The sequence below is a fragment of the Vanessa atalanta genome, chromosome 4 (genome assembly GCF_905147765.1).
Source record: "Vanessa atalanta chromosome 4, ilVanAtal1.2, whole genome shotgun sequence".
Classification (NCBI taxonomy): Eukaryota; Metazoa; Arthropoda; class Insecta; order Lepidoptera; family Nymphalidae; genus Vanessa; species Vanessa atalanta.
In genome coordinates, this window is record NC_061874.1 from 2,792,142 (window position 1) to 2,812,991 (window position 20,850).

General features: G+C 31.0%; 1 protein-coding gene across 1 annotated transcript in view; it reads left to right on the forward strand.

Annotated features, from left to right (window-relative positions):
* The window catches only part of LOC125077960 (nephrin-like), a 126,855-nt gene that overhangs the window by 14,979 nt on the left and 91,026 nt on the right, over positions 1-20,850 (forward strand). The gene's annotated exons all lie outside the window — the stretch shown is intronic.

The window sequence follows — 20,850 nt, forward strand, 5'->3', positions numbered from 1 at the left end:
CGGTGAACCACCTTTCATCCATGTCAGCTTTAATCAACGTTTTACTGACTACTGCACTGACAATTATTCTAGAATCCTTTGAAAATATATATTAAGGCCACAAGAAGTATCATATTATATAAATATAACTTATTGTATGGATAAAGCATGCGTTTGTTTTTTAACTGGAACGTCTATTGGCGTGCCTTTGCATGCAACCAATTTATATGTCTTGGAGGCAAACGGCATAACTCTTCCTTATGCCGTCATATCCCCTCTCCGCAACCATTTTCTTCTTCCTTATATGCGTAGAGCCTATTTTATATACTTTGTTGCTAATCCATTAAGTGCATACATAACATAAACATATTTATTCTATATATATAAAAAAAACTTTACATTTTCTTTAATATTACTCTGTATTATTATACATATACATTGGTTTTCTTTGTTTCACATTTCCATTCAGACCTAACTCATTGTATATTTAATATAACATCCAGATTTTTTTCAATTACTTGTTAAAACCCTAAATAAATAACATTCTATTTCCACAAGAGCAACAATAATGAATTCCCGTGATATTAATTTCAATTTCGGCTTTGTAATTGATACCACAACAATAACGATACTGCGACAAAGCCAATGTAAACATTGAACAGAACCACAACCGACTTCAAAACAATTCATCAATTAAAATTAATAGAGCTCTCCATCTATTAACCGATATGGCTCTAATTAAAGGCTGCTTATAAGTTTATTTCACTATTATTTACCTAGTTTATAGAAATTTCGCATATCGACAAATGTGTGTTGTTTTCAAATTTCGATCATCGCTTCCTGCTTTACAATTTTCTTTACATTTATAAATATGATCATAATTATTTTCTTCTTTTAATTATTTATTATTCATTGCAGTCGAATTATATTAATTTATGAAATTGCATTAGGTGTAATAGGTGGCCTTATCGAGAGAATTTGTATATATGTTTATTTTTTATATAGAAAATATGGAACGCAAAATCTTTTTTTTTTTCTGACCACGCTTCACGTGAATTTTTTTGGCTTACGATAGTGATAGTTAAGCCTGACGTCAGTTTATATAAAACTCTTTAGCCAAAAACATAAAAAAATTGATTGAGAAAAGTCATAACGATTATGTGATTGGGTAGATTTCGGTTTCTATAAATCATTCTAACAGGATTAAAAAACCATTATACTCAAATTCCCTTATATTAAAACTATGTCAAAATAATTAATTGAATCGGTAAATAAAATATGGCTCTGAGATGATATACATACTCGTGCCCTTATATTTTGTACTTCGTCGTGAAACGTAGCCGAAACAAATTGTATTTGCACATAATATACATTTCATACAAGAAACTTTGTCGTAGTTATGTCTGTTGCTGAATGCTTAATTTGCTGGAGTAATACGAAGACCATCTAATTTGGGTATGTCACTAACAGTTCAAACATACTTCGTATCGGTTACGATGTTATTGTCTCTTTCCTTCACGTTCGTGAAAAGGGGGATAGAATATTTCCAAGTGCCCGAAGTTATGAGCATCGAATACAAAGTGCCACGTGAAGCTGACTCGGAATTTTCGCAACAAGATAGGCCAACTTATTCGGGCCTACGTCGCTAATTTTGAGTATGATATTAAGGATTAATTTTGCCGTTTATCGCAAAGTTGCTTTTACTTCGCCAGAATTTACTGGGATAGTAATAAAATGATATATATTATTATATAAATAGTATTGGGTATAATATGTGGGCTGTGTTTTATTATATTATAGAGGCGTATTCCATATTTGGTGTTTGATCTTTTGTTAGTTGATGTCTGAAGTTTGAGGCATATATAGAGTTATTATTTACTCTCTATTGATCTATTAAAAAGATAGAATATATATTAGAATTAAATTGTACGTAATCTTATGATATTTTTACAAATATAAATAGATTCTTTAAATATTATTTATTTATAATGAATTAATTTTTCATTTATAAAGACTCGACTAGAGTGAAAACAGCTTAATCACGACAAAGTTAATGTTTCGACAGACGAAATTTATCGTGCTACACAAGTGGAAGTTCTCGAATAGAAACAAGAATCTCGCTTTAGTGTAGAATGTCAAATGCGATCAAACTTCAAAACTTCGTGGTGTGCACTAACAATTTGAGTAATTGCATTGAATTATCTATCTATTGTATCTGTTAAATTGTTTGTTTTGTTTGAAACTATGAGGAGCAGTGGCTCCAAAACTATTTTTGGAGTATAATATTATGGTCTTCTTTCAAGCAGCTTAAGTTTTTCCGCCACTAAAAATATATATCAAAAGATTAAACACCTCGCGTTCTCAGGCAGACCGTTTCGTTTTGCTCACTAGTGTAACAGAATTTCAATCCAACGTCGGAATGCTGTTAATATTTTCTTCACTATTCCAAGAGGGTGGGATCTGTTTAGTTCTTAATTTGTATGTTGATTAATTTAATTAAGTTCTTAATATATACATACGTATAAATAATGTGTAACAATAACAAATTACCCAGGATACTAGAAATTAAATTATAGTATAAATATACTTTTATATTGTATTGTAATAATATATTTTTCAAAACATGTATAGAAATTTCATATATAATAATCGCAAACAAAAATACAATACAATACTGAGAGAGACGAGTACGTATAATATACATATATATAGTATTCTCTCTTGCAATTTCTGTTTTAGGGATACAAATGCTTCGTTTATCTAATTTATCTATTATCTCCATTTATCTAAGTTGCAAATTAATTGATGACTAATTCGCTAATTTAATTTTACTTTAGAAAAAGAAAATTACACCATTTTAATTTTTTTTGGATCGTAAGTGGTCGAATAAATGGCTCATCTGATGGTAAGTGGTCACTACTGCCAATAGACATTGGCAATAATAATATTAACCATTACTTACATCGCCAATGTGCTATGAACTTTGGGAACTAAGAAGTTATGACTCTTGTGCCTGTAGTTAAACTGGCTCACTCCCTTCAAACTGGAACACAGCAATACTGAGTACTGCTGTTTGCCGGTAGAATGTCTAGTGAGTGGGTGGTACCAACCCAGACGAGTTTACTAAAAGCCTTTCCACAATATGAAATAGAAACAAAAAATATTACATCTGAGCTCGATACTATGATAAGCTTTTAAAAAGTTTATGATTATTATATTTTCTCGAGAAAATCCGTGAGGAGGTGTGCCAGCATTTTTAATGATTGCTGGTAAACTTTCACTGTAAACATAATTCGTATTAAAATAAATATGAAATGTAAATGAATTCTGTAGATATTTAAATAGATTTAGCAGAACATAAAAGTTTCATATTTTGAGATATTTCAACGAAATAAAAATTCTTAATTTAATAATGTATGAAGATTATTATTTGTCCGACCAGCCGTGATTAACTGTAAGTCCCTTTGCCGTACACTTGGCAAAACAGAAAATCGTTAATCAACTTTTAGTTTTGTTGAAACCGAATTTAGCTGAACGTGCAAACCAATTTGTTGTCAACGAATCAGTGATTTGGAAATGAATTTTAATTAAATTATCGATGAATTGGTCGATTTGTAAATTTTTACGCGTTGTTCGTGATACCAGCTTGACTGTTTTTTAAGTTAATATTGCTGGCAAAGTTAACAAAACGTTTACTAAAGTTAAAAAAAAAAACTTCATAAACACCTTCTTCGTTTTTTAAGTCGACCGATAGCTTAGTTATTCATCTGTTTGTCTGTGTTTTTGCCATCGTATCTCATAAGAGATTTGAGAGAGAGAAAGAAAGTTGTGGTGGTGGTGTTTTAAATGGGTATGTTTTGTCTTTGATACAATATATTATACCGTTTTTTAGAAACAAAGTATCGTTCATAAACAGCCTTATCAAATATTTCTTACTTCTAAAACCTTATTATATGAACTATTTTTATTTACAAGGAATACTCGGGTAACATAAATATTGTTTTCATAGAAATGCTTGATTGTAAATAGCGCTTTAAACAGTTTTTATATAAAAAATCTATGATAATAAAGTACAGCAATGAGAATTATATATTTCCATTTTCTAATAAAACATTCAAATGAAATTCACCAGGTATTATTTGGTAAGGGAACTCAATATTCACGCTTCAATACGATCTATAAGGTATACTTGTTTACTGAAGTCACGGAATCCCTAAAATTTACATTCCCAGATTGAGTCGTCTTACAATCTGCGTTTCGTGTTCCGTATACCTAAGCCTTTAAAGCTTTCATCTGGAAAGGGAATGAGGTAATGTGTACAGTGCGGCGCAAAAGTGAATTGCTTTTATTATTTTAGAATTGAGATTGTAACATTTCCTGTGATGTATTACGTCTGTATTAATAAAAAGTTTTGAACTTTGCTTATGATATTAAAACATAAATATTTATTGCTAGGCACAGATTATAAAACAAATGACAGGTGGAATAATTAATAATTAAAGAGACGGCTCTTTTGACGGTTAAAAAGACGTGTCGTGTCTGACTGCCGGGAATATTCATTTGCGTTTGATTTTGTATTTGCTTTTGTTGCTTCACTATAATTCTCCGCGTGCTTCATTTGTATTCTGTTTTATAATGCAAAGGATTCAAATTAAAAATATTATTGAGAGAAAATTAGTTCATAAATAGACATAATATGACTTACGTTAATTTCGTGGACATTATTTTAATACTAATAGCTTACTGTAATATGGTGAGACAAAAAATCTAAATCAAAATATACATCACGCGGGCTCTTTAAATATTTTATTATCATCATAAAATAATTACAAATTAAATATTGTGTGGTAGCACTTTACTGAAATTATATTTTATGAACCCTATCTCGATCAATACACACAATACGAATACTAAACACAGTTCATAGGAAAAAGGTTCTTATGTATCCAAAAAATTAAAACTACAAAAGCACACACGAGGCACTCGAAGGCCGAACCGATAGGATCAGCGATAACCTTTTTTTTGGAGCATTAATTAAACCCCTTTTAATTGGACCGATTTATACATCCCCATTATAATCCCTCCATCTTTACCCTTTGTTCGATTCGCGGAGACCTTCACGGAAAAAAATGAAAAGAAAATTAAATGTCCGCAAATGGAAATATAAAATTCTGATTATACGTTACTTTCCTACTGTAATGGTTCTTGTAGATTGATAAGAAAGGGAAATTGTTTAAGTATCAGTTTTCTTTATAATCGTCTTAAATTTTAACATATATGTATTTTTTATGTAATACTTAGGCGGGACTTGCTAATTGGTTATCTGATGCGCGATCACCGCCGTCTATTGTCGTTGCCGCTAAAGAAATATTAATGGTTAATACCTTACGTCATAATACGCTATCATCCTTGTCAGTTTAGATGTTATATCTTGTGCCTGCAATCACACTGGCTCACTCACCTTTCAAACCGGAACTCAACAATACAATTATGCTGTTTGACGGTGGAATATATGATCAGTGGTTGGTACCTATTGATACGGGTTTGCACAAAGTAAATAAGTAACCATACCACCAAGTAAATAAGTAATAATAATAATAATTTTCTTACAATAACAGTAATATAAATAACGATGATATTGCTGTCGAAGTCATGTTTCATTTATTTATGTATATTGTCATAATTAGGACAAACAATATTTTAATATAAAGGCAACGCGCCAATGGTTTTATAACTATTGTTTTTTTTTTTAATTCATTCGTCCTTTGTAAAGCAATAATAAAAATAAAAGGTAATGAAAAAACAAAACAAAAAAAGAACACAAACGGTTGTACCATAAAATGATTGCTTATTGGAAATAAAATACGTGTTACGTGTGTATTACGTTTAAATATAAGTATTACTGTGTGAGTTGAATGTTTTCACCCAAAGCGAAATAATCTTACATTAGTTACTAGTATATAGTACTTTAATTTTATTTTCCTCTTTAACAGCTTTAAGTCAGTTACGTATTTTAACAAATACACGAACTCGATACTAACGTAATACCCACTAACATCCCAGCAGTCAACTTCACGCGTCGACCGCAAACTAACGCCTCCAACCACAGCCTTAAATAGAGTCGACTATTTGCCAAATGTTACAAGATCCATTATTTAAGAGCAACACTCGAACGCTAAGAGAATTCCAATGTATAAACAGTATATAAATTATAAATCGTTTCAAATGTTAATTTCGGCGATCCCTTGAATAAGTAGATTCACGAATTCGTTCATTGACTTTGGGCTAGAATGCTATGTACTATATTTTGTTGAGATGGTTATGACCTTTAGAAAACTGCCATATCACCCAGAGTTGCAATAGCGCAAATGTCTTGAATTAAATATTATCGGTATTCAACGGGATGGTGTATGAATGTGTGTTTAAAGTAACATCTTGCAAATGTATTGTCCTACTCTTATGCCTGGCCCGCGCTCATCGCAATAATGTTCGCCCAAGAAAAGATATCCCGGCCTACGGCAAATGTGTATTTCCATATAGGCGACATTGCGTCGTCCTATAGTTAATCGCGAAGTTGCGAGGATACTTGCTTTAGTTAACTAAATTATAGATAATTCGTATTAATAAATTCAGTGCTCAGTATTCGAATGAAGTGTGGCGCCGCAAGCGATAATCATCGCTTTAAAACACTTTGATGTGCGAGAGCCTGCTAACAGAAGAGTGAAGTTGTCAAGGGCGGTGAGACAAAAACCTTTTGCTTCTAACCGAGTCCGATGAATACAACTAAAAAGTATAGGACATAATATAACTTGGTGGTAGGCGTTAGTGCGAGTCCGCCTCGGTAGGTAACTCTCCTTAATCAAATGTTCTACAGTCAAACAAAAATACTTAGTATTGTTGTGTTCCAGTTTTAAAAATGAGTTTTAAAAGAGAGCTAATAATATACGAGTATCTACTTACTAAATGCACCAGGCACATAAGGCCATTGCCAAGGTTGATGGCGCATTGATGATTTAAGGTGTTGTCAATATTTATTCAAACAGTTAAGTGTATTTTCGAAATATAAGTGTGAAATCAATGCAGATAGATATTAAAAACACATAATTAGGTATGTAGGCATGAATTTATTCCAAAATCAAAAAAATATAAGCACATGTGTGTACACATTTAGTATGTATTTATATTAATAAGTGTATATTATAATAGACAAACATACCCGTGATTTTAATAAATGTAATAATCCTAAGGAATTATACTTACAAAAATTCTAAAACAAGGGCGTTTTACAAAATATCAACGAATAATTAAAACAACACTAAACTACTGTAGAACCAATTTTAAATTACAACTAAAAAATCGCTCGCTGCTAAACGAGTGGTCAGGTTTTAACTGGCTGTAAAAATAAAATTTTGATAACAGAAAAAAATTAAGACTCATCTGATTTATTATTAAATAAACTTTATAAAATAAATAACATACATAATATTTCCTTACTAATGGCATTTCTCATTTTATTTATAAATAATTTGCAACCGTCCGAAACCTGGGCGATTTGCTAGTAAATGATATAATTTTATCAAATTTATTTGAAACAGCCTGTAAATGTACCTTTTTCGGGCTAACTCTCTTTTTATCATAATAATTACGGTCAGCGAACAAAATGCCTTATAATTTATTCACTCCGAGCAATTTCCTTCCATCGCTAGTACGGGCGAAATATTATTATAAATTAAAATTTAGAAAATAATAAAATAACTTAAACGACATTTCAACATTAACCTGCTTTAAACATAAAAACCGTTGGAATATAAATAAACTAAGGATAACATTTTTTTAATTATTTTCTTAGAAAAATGCCCAATGGTGTGGCTGGTAGATGTATGCCCAGTGTTGGTTCAAAAACAAACAAGCGCCGATTAGCTTCGTGTTGTATTCTATTCAGAAGAAAAACTTCGTGAGGAAATTGATACGGAAACACTAAACATTTATGAATTGAAGAAGGTGGGATCCGACTAGTAGTAGAATGTGAATTACCGGGACTTTTGGTGTACTTACTAGTTTATGTTGAGCAGTGGATTGTTATTGGAAAATTATGGTGAAACCACGTTTGGGCGGAGTAGTGAAATAGGCTTATTTTTCTAAAGAACAGAGGAAAAAATACGTTATAAGATTAATTAATCAGCACTAATGTTATAAATATGAAAATAATTTTGTCTGCCTGTTGTTCATTCATCGTCAAACCGAATTTGTTGGAATACTTTTGTTGCCTAACATTTGAAGCAAGTGAAATTTTAGGGTGATAAGTATTTCTATATAAATCAGCCAAATTTTCCACGAAATACTAATTAATTCCTACAACATGATGGAAATATAGAATTTAATTACATGATATATTTATTTCAAGTAAAACGTACCAAAACAGGACCTGTTTATTAAAATTTACTTTTAATGAAACCTAATGCGTATACTTAATGACCTATAGCGTGGGTATAAACTCTACTTACCAAAAAAAAAGCTCGATAGTATTTTGTTGAGTTGTTAATGTACAACCGTACCAGGGCCCAGGGTATTATCAACAATTGTCAACAACGAATCATGAAATCTAAAATGTTTGTGTAACCCTGTCTTATTCAACCTTTTCTCTAACATGCGATACAAAGTATTAATATTTGGCAGCTGTTAATTAGTATTCATAGCCTTATATGATATATGCCAGTATGGCATATATCATATAAGGCTATGAAGTGACGAGACTAATATATCGGAGACGAAGCCAGAAATAGTCGTAAGATAGTAAAGTCTTATAAAAATTAATAATATATATGCTACTAATCTTACTTACGCTAATCCCTAAGAGATAACCCAAAAAAATCAAGGTCTGCATGTTTCGTCGGAATTAGAAGCTAGCAAGCATAATACTCGTTTCGTCGCAATATATTTTTGTTACATTTATATTTCGAAGCGGTGGTAGCTTTTTAAATTTTGACTGGACTAGTGGCTAGGTGTGAGGTCAGATATTCCTTGGTTGGGTTTAAACCCCAGGTCTGAAGCCTGGAATTTGGAAGTCTGTACATTTTATTTGTTATTTTATTATTGTGATTATTTGAGTAACATTAGAATATGACAGTGAAGGAATAAAGAGATAACTGTGTTTGAAGACCCATTAGTTTACTATAACATGACCAACGTTATAACTTGAGTTAGCTGGTTTCCCTTAAGATTTGCCGACGTGGCCGAAATCAAATAGGACAGCATCATCAGCTTTACAAATAATTTATCACGAAAATGACGAGCAATTGTACTTGTAAGAATCTACTTGAATAAAGTATATTATCGATTTATTTGTTTTTTACATGTGCAAACGTTTGATACGTTCGAACACAAGATTTTGTGTTCAAACGTACGGCTACATACATAGAATTGAATAAAAAAAATGTGAATATGGAATAGTGAACTACACGTATGTTACCTCTTTTTTGTCGCATAAAATGTTTTATTTATGTAGAATTTATTTTTACAAAAAGAAAAAGAGTTGTTGTTAAAATTGTTCGTGACCTATCAAAGTTTTTTTTACCAAACATCAACAGTAAATCTCCCTCTGCGTTCGTTATCGCTGTGTAACAGGGTGATTTGATTGGAGGCATACAAAACTTGACAGACTGCCACACTGATTTGAGTGGTGTTGCTACGTTAAAATGTATTTTTACCTTAACAGGAACGATCGAAAAATATAATGCTTGAAAAAAAACAGGTTTTATTCGATAAGGATTAAATACGTACAAAAAAATATTTCCTCAGTATATTGGATGTATAATGAACATAATATATAATACTATAAAAAGTAATAAATGTAAAACTTTTTTTTCTTTTACCTTTAGTAGGGTATAATTTTTGCTTTTACCTTTTTTTTCAAGTGATAGATAAAGGTATAAAATTGGACATTTAACATTGTTGAAAGACCAACTATGTACACAGACACATTCAATTACCACAATTATTACAAAATAATCATTGAAATTATAATAGATATCATAGATGAGATAAAAAAAAAACAAACACAATTGTCTTTATAATATCACAGTATCACATTATGATTATTAGTATAGTATCCTAATATATTAAATGACATGACGTGAAAATTGATCTTACATTACACAAACGACGAGTATGTCAAACAATAAAATAATTTGTGTGATTTTGAATCCAATAAAAAATACAATTATTTGCCGAAGGTATGAACTATATAAATGTCGAGGTTCGTTTAAAGTCATTCGGTTATTGAACAGTGAACACACTTTAAACAATTCGAGGAAAAACAGGTGACGAGTTTTTAAAATTTGTTTTACTGTACATTGATACTAAAACTCTGCAAGATTTTATTTGCTGAAAAAATTGTATATTGTTACAAAAATTATCTATAAGCGTCTTTATAATAATTAACTCTAATTGTATAAAGTTACTATAAATATAGTACATATCGTAAACATAAGTTTATACATTTACGAGAGAAAACTTTTAAAAATAAATATTATTTAACAAGTGTGATTAAAATACGACTTAATTCTTTGAATAAAAACTAAGATTCACTTACGAAATAAAATATTACAAAATATTCTGACCTTAACGCATACCTTCACTAATAGATATTGAAACTGCAAGATTACTCCGTATACGTTCAGATCAGATATGTAATATGTACCAATTATATATGTATAAGACTCTGGATCATTCCAAACCAATATCAAGCATCATATTTGGAAGTAGAATAAATAACTTGTGACATAATAATGTATATAAAGACCTGCACAATATAAGTATTCTATCTTATCCATCACAATATAACGGTAGTCCAAGAGAAACATCATATAAATTTTCAAAATCAACGTCTCACTTTCGTGTCAAATATCACAGTGTCATATCATAAATAAATCCGAGCCACATGATAATGTCATACAAAATAAGGTCAGTATTAGAATTCGTACAGTGTAAGCTTAAAGCAACTTAAGATGTTACATTGTGCAAGTTTAGATAAAGGACAGGCTAAGGGCGGGCGTGTGGAGAAGATTATGCGAATTAGAGACCCACAATGTCTTGTTATGCTTAAGATATACCCGCTAACGTCATAACGCGCAATTATATAATTCCGGCATCAATTTGTCTGGGTCTTCTTTGCTTAAGGATTTTGGAATTTCGGTATTCGTCTAAATCTTGTTGCTTTCTCTTTCAAATATTAGTTCGATTTCGTTATCTGCTTTAATATAGTCAATACATTTTAATATCAAGTTAAAATAACGAATTCAATTCATATGTATTTTTTTTTCTTTATTAAAAATTTTACAATAATACTCTGAAGTACTTTCGACAAAATCTTACGACGATTTAAAAACTCTATATTAATTCTAAAATGAGTTTGGAAAACTGTGCAGAAGATTATGTAATACTGTATAAGTATAATAAAGTGTTGTATAAATAAATAAGTGTGTGCGTAAATATATACGCTTTCTCTATTCCCACAAATTCATAATCCGATGACACTGAAAACCTGAAACGTCCGGAAAAAGTTCAGCCGTAAACTTCCAACTTCCAGAGTCCGGGCAACTACTTAGAACATCTGGACTGTGAAACCTAATATTATTTTTACTGGCACAACTGAACTGCGGCTTTATAAACTATTTATCAAGTCTGTCTGGGTAGGTACCACCCACTCATTAGATATTCTACCGCTAAACAGAAATACTTATGTAGTAGTGGATACGGTTTAGAGGGAGTGTTGAGCGTGTTAGTCGAAGAAAAACAGTAATAGATGGAAATGAGACATTTTAATTAAAGTTTAAAGCACTAACACACACTAGAAGTCAGAAGAGGTAGAAGAAATGAAAAATGAGTATAGATTTACGCAGAGACAGTCGTTACAGATTTTATAATATTTAAATAGGACGCGGCGGATACAATTTGCAAGAATATTGATATGAGATATTGAGCCGATGCATCGGCGCAAGCGCAGCCTTCGGTGACGTATCCACGATAGAACAATGGGTACGGGCTGCGGGAACTATCAATTCACTACTAGTGAACGATGTTTGCGTGTCCGCTTTACATACAAGTTTATTGTATAAATTTTTAATTTTTAATTACAATATTTATTTTTGGTTTTGATATTTATATAATTATGCTATACTTAGTATTGCTTTGTTTCGGTTTAAAGTGTTAGTGAGCCAGTTTAACTACAGCCACAAGGGAGAAGGGAATTATTTATGTATATTAGCGATGGTGACCATTTACCATCAGGTGACCTATTTGTCCATTCGTCTACCTATTGAATATCTAGACTTAAGAGGTAGTTAAGTTTAGTTAAACTTATACCGTTGATCCAAGATGATTATAAATTTAAACCAATTTCAGACGGTAAGACAATAATTCATTTGTATTCCTCCCAAACGTTCGTAATCAAATAAATGTCTGAAAGGTAATTGGTCTTTCGGTTGAATAACGTTAAAATAATTAAAGCTATTGTAAAGTTAAGATGTTGATAAAGCAAAGTACTATTGGTCCGAGTTTTTCTACAACTTCATTAATAAATACAAGTAATTTATTTAATTTTCGTAAGGAAGAATAATGTTGTAAAGGACGTTAATTTGACAGCAACTAAGTATGTTAAGTTAATCATAATAATTATATATATAAGGCGGGGAAAAGTCTTTTCGTATTTTATAATTAAAAAGTTGCAGTAGAATCTCTTTGGTTGTATTATTCGTATCTGGCTGTGTTTGATACAATTAAACAGATAACATTTTTAAAACAGGAAGATAAAAAGTGAAAACGGTTACCCGTTATTTTTCTTTTGTTTATCTCTTCACTAAAATTAGTGAACCTAACGAAGCAAATCCATACATTTGGGTTTTTTTGTGACATTTATGCATTTAAAGCAATGTCAGTTAGAGTGGCTCAAAATTCAAGCAATTTCAGTCCGGGAATTTTGTTATCAAAGATGAAGCTTTCTCTGGTCGATCTGGTAAATTAGACGCACTTTTTTTTTTAAATAGAGTAAGAAAATTGATATATTAGTTACGAGATAGCTAGAGTAAGAGTATGTTATCTATTGGAACGTAATGAAACTGAACCATTACTGAAAATGTTGATCACTGATTATTATAAAATAAATAATTATTGTGAAAATAACGTTATCCCGAATATTTTCAAAATTTCACCCCGTTCCGTCGGTTCAGGCTGTGCGTAGTATATCAGTCAGCCATTTTAAAATTGTATTAAATATATTAATTCTCTATTGTTATTGTTCATTTAACATATTGTTACAATAATATTATAATTCAATATACGTATTGTTGATAATTTGTGTATGGATATATCGACGTGAAGATGACAGCTCTGACGTCATTACCCTATGATCGACATTATGACGTTGCATTAAATCGACATATATCGAATATTTGATTTCAGATTCCATTTTCGAGTTAATTGGTACAGATGTAGTCTAAAGTCAGACAACCGTCAATACGTTACACGATTAAACTTCAGTCGAAGTTCGTATAGTCAATATGAATGGGAAAAATTAAAAATTTTGTTTTAAAACAAAAATAATACATGCACATCAACAACATTCATATCGGATAATACATAAAAGTTTAGTATATTTTCTCCTACGTCAACCGAATTAATTATTTATATTGGCAACTTTTAAATTTATAAATTAAAAAAAAAAACAAATTCGACATGCGATAATGTTCGAAAAATAAATCTTATCATTATTAATAATAAAATTGCTTTCCTATTTTTGTTAATTATTTATAGTCGAATAGGCTGGGAGAACACTAGCAATAGAAAACATACCATGACCAGAAGTTTTGATCATTTAATTATTTTTTGTTTGCTATACAGATATTGATATATTTTTTTTTATAGAAGTCAACAACTACGAAATAATATAGTGCACAAGTATGTGCGTAAACTCAACTACACTCTTGATTCTGATAATTCAATAGGTTGGCAAGTTCATGTCTGGAAAGTGTGCTTGTCTGAGTGTTACTAAGAATTTTTCGAATTTTACTGAGATTTGAACTCAGAACTTTGGGATCTTTACCCTTATAGCCATTAGACCAACGAGACAGTCACATTATATTATAAACTAACAAAACAAACTCATAATAAAATCATTATAGATTATTTTTATGATTAAAATAGGTGTTTTCCTTTAGATGCGTTACCTGATGGGCAATCAAACCATTCTATAAGTAGTAATTAACTCTAATACTTCGGATGGAACCGATGATCCCTCTTATATAAGTCTTTACATTATACTAAAGAAAAATAATTGATATCTTTGTTTTAATCTTTTATAAGGGATGTTCACTTCATACTACTCTGTTATGTCATTAGTCTAAATTTAAAAAGACTGAACTTTCGAAGCGATCTTCAAGACGCGCATCGTCTAGTATATATTTTATGTACATTGGCTAAGTTTATAGTTAGGTATTACAAAAATAACGTACCGTTATTTACTTACATAGAATCTATGAGCAATTATTGTTTTTTATTCTTTTTCAATATTTTGTTAAAAGCCACCGACTATTTTGCCAATGTCACTCGCGAGAAAATATTTTAAAGGAAGCGTGATAAGTCGATAAGTATTTAATATAATGACGTTTAACGAATAATAGTTTTAAAATTATATTTGAATAAAATTATTATGAATTTGCTCTCACATTTATATATTACATGATACAAGTGATTTTAGTATAAGATATTGGATAATAATATTATATTCATTATTTCATAAGAATTTTATTAAAAATGTAATATTATCAATCATTCATTGCCGCGGGCAGTCTGAATATTCCCTATTCTTATAAACTCACAAGAAATCTACTCTATATTCATAAAAAGCAAAGTTGTTTGTCTGTTGTTAGATATTAAATTTTAATAGATAGTTTTCATTTTTTTTTTTAATTAAATTGACAAGTATCTTAGTGTTATTAAATTAAATATTTACAATAACATTATAAAAAGAAAATCGGAGGTTTCGCTTTTATATTCTCTGTTGACAATAGACGCTTGATTTTTATTGATCTTGATATGGAACCGAGAAGGAAGCCTACTAGTGCTGGAAGTGAAGGCACTTGGAGGGCCTTAAAGCTATTAAATTAAACGAAGGTACAGACGTTTAATATAATAAAACTTTTATTGATAATTATATTCTATACTGGTATACATTTATCGTACATATGCACTTACTATGTATTAGTTGGTATATATCGAGCTGGTGGTACCTTTGTAAGCCCGCCTGGATACCTACTCATCATATACTCTACAAACAAACGGCAATTCTTGATATTATTGTGTTCTGGTTTGAAGGGTGAGTCAACAAGTGTAACTACAGTTACAAGGGACATAACGCCCCTCGGTGGTGCACTGGTTATGTAAGAAATTCTTAACACTTCATACGGCACCAATGTCTGTGCGCAGTGGCGACCACTTGCAATCAGGTGACCTATGTCATAAAAATTTCGTATTAATAAACTTTCAATTCTTTTATATTCAGTCAGGACTTGTATACGAATATATGCGATCGCTGTTTTAAAAGTAGTCCAGTGGATTGGAACTGTTTCCCATTTCTTAGAAAACTAAGGCCGCTTGGTCCAAAACTCCTCCATTTATTTGAATTGCCATCTCATCGGATTATGAGTGCGGAACAGAGTTGATTGTATTTACACGCACACTTGTGAACATTAATTTAGGTTGCGTTGTTGGAATTGACCACATCCAATGAGTTATAAAAGAATAAATTAAAAAGTTATTCTAATGATTTCGATACTGATTTAGAAACCTTATAAAACTTTTTATATTTACAAATAATGGAAGGGATACATAATTTTATTAGTGTGAAGTAAGGGCATTTCGTTAGTTCAAAATTTATATAACAAAATACATATACTATTGTTGTGATGGGAGAAAATGGTTTTAGTAATTAAGAAAACACTCAGCTCGTAAAAGAAAACCATCCATATAACGATTTTACGATGTTATAGTTATCTGTTCTGGCGCGACCATAAAACAAAATAATTTACAAGGTGAGCAGGAGTTCTTCTGTTTTGCTATTTGTATATTAAAGTAAAAGCCACTTTGTTATTGGTTAATAAGATAATAAAAATGATTTTATTGTTTTACAATACGTCACATATATTATAAATATACGCCTAAACTAGGAAACCCCTATCTCAGAGGCCTTTCCAATCATTAGTATGTAAGACTTATTACTAGATTGACATATTTTTTCAAGTTCAATATCCACTTGCACTAATTTAAAATTTAGCAAACTAATTAGAACTTTACATTATCTTTATATCTCTCTCATACGGTTCAAAATATTTTCCACCTTCGTTGCGAGATAGAATCTTCAAAATATAAATATGAATAATTTGTTCACTTCGTTTGTTGTCGGTTGAATAAAACACTTAAAGTTTGCAAAAAAAAGTTCAAACACGCATATCAAAATGATAAATAATGTTATCATCGTAGGTGTATTGATATCGTTAGCGCGAGCCCACTGTGTTCTACGGGGGTAGGAGACTGAGTGTGTACAGCTGTTTTAGTTAGTATTTGAGAGGGCAGGACGCATTACGCGTTCGAGTCACCGGCGAGTCCCACATATCTCATTTCAGGTAGAGGAAACACTTGACAGCGTTTTTCCAGGAGGAAAAAACAATGTACTCATAGGTTCTCATTATTTGACTTAAATCATACAAAATGATTGTTGTTAGAAGTTGACATCAAAAACCTGACTTGAATTCGAAACAAAACTAACTTTCAGTAGAAAGATTACAAAATGGATTTTAATGAAATGAAATGGAATCAGCTACACTCTTTTAGTTCTAGCTAAGTATAAAACATTATAATTATTAAAAAAAATGAAATAAAACACACATGACTAGACATCCTCGGAACATATACGATAGTATTACTCAAGTTTCATATGGCACTATAATTGCGCCCGCAGAAAATTGCAACAGAGAAACGCTGGCAAGTAAAATACTACGGACGTAAAATAGCAACTAAAGCCAAGGACATTTGTAACGATTTTTCTTGAGATATCTTTTATCACATACTGTGGGAAATGTACAGGCATTGCTTTTAAAAATGCTTCTCATATACATTTACTTATTATATATTTATTTGACATCTGATAATATTTCTCGTGTCCCAAATATTGATCTTGTATATACCTTTTATCAATTATTAATTTTGTCAACACTAAGAGTGTTGAATAATTATTTTAATAACAAATATACTCGTACGTCTACATGTTTGTAATACGTTAGCGAATTCCGCCAACAAATCTTACGTTAAGTAAGATAGATTAAACTCACTACACACTTGGTCAGCTTTTCGAACATCGCGATACTTCTGTTTTTTAAAACTATTAATATTAAATATAATCACAGACAGCGCAAGAATATCTTATGAACATATCAATGTTTTTGAGTAGGTAGGTACGCCACTTACCAATAAAAGGACAATTTGAGCCTGTCTTTTTACAATAAATAACAATTAGAAATTAGATTTATTACTTGAATTTATTTTAATCCTTTATATTTAGTGCCAAGTATTTGCTAACTTTAATAATAATCTGTAAAGCTAAAGTTCTACGTAGTGGAAGTTTTGGATCCAACATTTAGCATCTACTCATCAGTTTTTAGCAATAAGATAGCTTTAAGTGCTTTTGTTGAAGAGGATGAGTGAGATAGCGTTACTACAAGTTTCGAAAATAAGATAATCTACATTCCCATTTAAGCAACAATATTGTATTGTAAGGAATGACTAATGTCTCTTGCCTTACTTAATTACCTTTGGAGGAATGAGAGATCAAATGCGAAATGAAACTGTGTAATAAAATAAGGGCTGAAAGTTAAGAAACTATGATTTTGGAATACTTTAATTTTGCTGTCTGTATAACTTTGCTAGGATAGATTGGATGCTTATTAATTCAAAGGGTACATGACTGGTAAGCAAAGTAAGCAAAGCAGCAGTAAATACGGTCGCAAAATCAAGTTTCTCAATTTTATACTTTATGAAAATAGTTGAAGCGTATGTTGTTCTACTATTACATATAAACTTTATTTTATTACATGACTTTATAAAGATAGTATTACGTTACTATACCCATAATTCAAGACGACCATAATATATCATACATTAATTCAAGTTACACACTTGACTCAATCGCTTTGAATAATAATGCATTTTACATTTACATAGCATGTTTATTATTATTAAATAATGTTGAGAAAAGGTGATTGACATAACATTTTAGCTATTGCTTGCTTGCATTTAGTTTTTAAGCCCACCCAACTCTGATATGGGAATCGTGTCGTTGCGAGGGGAGGAACAAAGAATTACTGTTTATATAAGCGTATAGTCAAGTCTATCCTTTGTAAGCGAGTCACGCAACGACACGGTGCATTGTCACGGAAAACTGTGTAAACTTTATGCCTTTATACGCTTTATGTAAATACGCTATGGTAATTAGTATCATGTTGATTTTTTGTTGTACGTGATGTGTTACTGCTTTTAAATTTACATTACGTTTCGTGAGCAAGATATAAGATAAACATGTCATTTAGTGAAGGTAATTTATTTTATTTGCAACTGTTTCAAATAAACAATTCGCAAAAATAAAAAAATGGTATGTGTTTAATTATAAAGTAATACTCTATATGGGTGCAAATACTAACTATTATACAGAGTAAAGTCTATTTTTATTGCCTATTGACGCTTGGCCCAAGTACTCCTAATAGTATGTACGGATACAATTTAAAATGGGATAAACCAGATCAGAATAAGCCTTTACACTCTTGCCTCAAAGATTATAAGGTCAACTCACTCAAAAAATACAATAAAAAATACAGTCGCTGAGAGGTCATTTGCTTGGGTGACTTATGAGTATAAAAGCGAAAAAAAAATAGCTTAAATGTTCACACTTTCCAAAGGATAGCCTACTACTAGCACGGTTAAAATCGATTGGCATTCAACTTGCTATCAGTGTAAAATTATCACCATCCTATCCCATATTTAGTCACAAAAGTTTGACGACAGCCTCAATCCACAAAAAGAAAGCTTGCTGACAAGGCTCAGAGGAATGGTTAAGTCCTTAGCATTTTTGAAGCGATTATATATGGGTGACAATCGGGAGATCACTTGTTGAGCGGTTTTGATGAAAACCGTATTGACGATCAGATCATGATATTGATGTTTTCTAAGGATTATGTTTTTATGAATTCACACTTAATCTACGCATGCAAAGTGCGAAGTATTTTAAGAATCTTCTTTTCATTCAAGTAAATCTGAGGCATAACAGAGTTTCAAGGCGGAAGCTTTAATGCACTAATAATGATTCTAGAATCGTGGGTATGGAATGCAATACGAAGAGAGGGGAATTTTCCTGAGATTTGATTTGATGTTGATAATTACTATAAAAGCCAGTCAAGCCTAATCATCATCCCGATCACCAATTGGTACAAAAACAACCATTTTGAAGGATGCGGATACAGCAACATATACCAACAGATTCTGTTATTAAATACAATGCAATACTGCGCATACCTACTTACACGTAGACATTACAATTTCACAAAACAATCATTTTTTTTCCTTTCGTCGGGAAAAAATGATTGTTAAGCATTAAGCAGAAGTTAATGTAGTGTGTGCTACGTAAACATATTTTGGTGAAACCTAAGGATGCGACCAACTTCTACTTCTTCAATATACATATTTATTCTAGACTTATAATATGTTACCGTATTTTCGCAGAGATAAAAATAATGTTTCAACCACTGTTCAAACCAGAATACGATATAGAAATAAATAGTATCTGTCTAACCCTTAGATTCTTATTTACGAATACTTTTTTAAATAATAAAGATTTTTTTCGAGTCTTCAAGCAAAGTAATGCCGTATACAAGGAGTTTTATACAGCTTTAAAGTAAAAAGTTATGCTCAATATAATAAAAAGATCCATCTTTCACAAGTCGAACATTTTATTTCATTATTTTTCAAACAACTGACAAACTTTTATCTGTTTTAACAGTATAGCAGTTATTTCAATGACGCCAAAGCTAATTAAATAATGTATAACGATTATATTATATTTCCTTTAACGTCATAATAATATTTAATGGTATAGGTAGGCGGACGGGCAAACGGACTACCTAACGGTAAGTGCCACCACTGTCACTAAACATTTACTTATATCAACAATGCCCTCCAATCTAAAAGATACCTCACCCTAGACCCTTGTACCTGTAGTTACACTGGCTCAATCTGAATCCAAGAATACAAAGTATTACTGTTTGGCGGTAGAATATCTGATAAGTGGGATGTACAGACCCAGACTGGCTTGTTCAATGCTCTAATGATATTAACGTAATAATCATATATATGGTTTTTAAATCAGGATAGTATTTAAGGAAATGTACTAGTACTTAATTTTATTTAAAAAAAAATCACTGTCATTATTGTTAAATGTTTCGGTTCCATGATTATTTTAGTGTTCCTCTGATTGAGTTTTCTCCAGACGAAAGTCTTGTCCAAATGGAATCTAGCTACGAAGATGTTATAATAACCAAGTGTATGCATAAACAAAGGCGTAATGTCTATTTCGCCTTTGTCATAATCCATTGGAACGATTACACTGCGAACTTAGAAACGTTGTCCAGCGACGAAAGACTTCTTGAGAGTTGATTCATTTTTATTACAAAATCCTGAGTTATATACGTTAATAACTAGACCATCGAGACAATAACGTTATAATGCATATGTTATAAAACATATAACTATAAAAAAATAACAAGTTAGTCACGT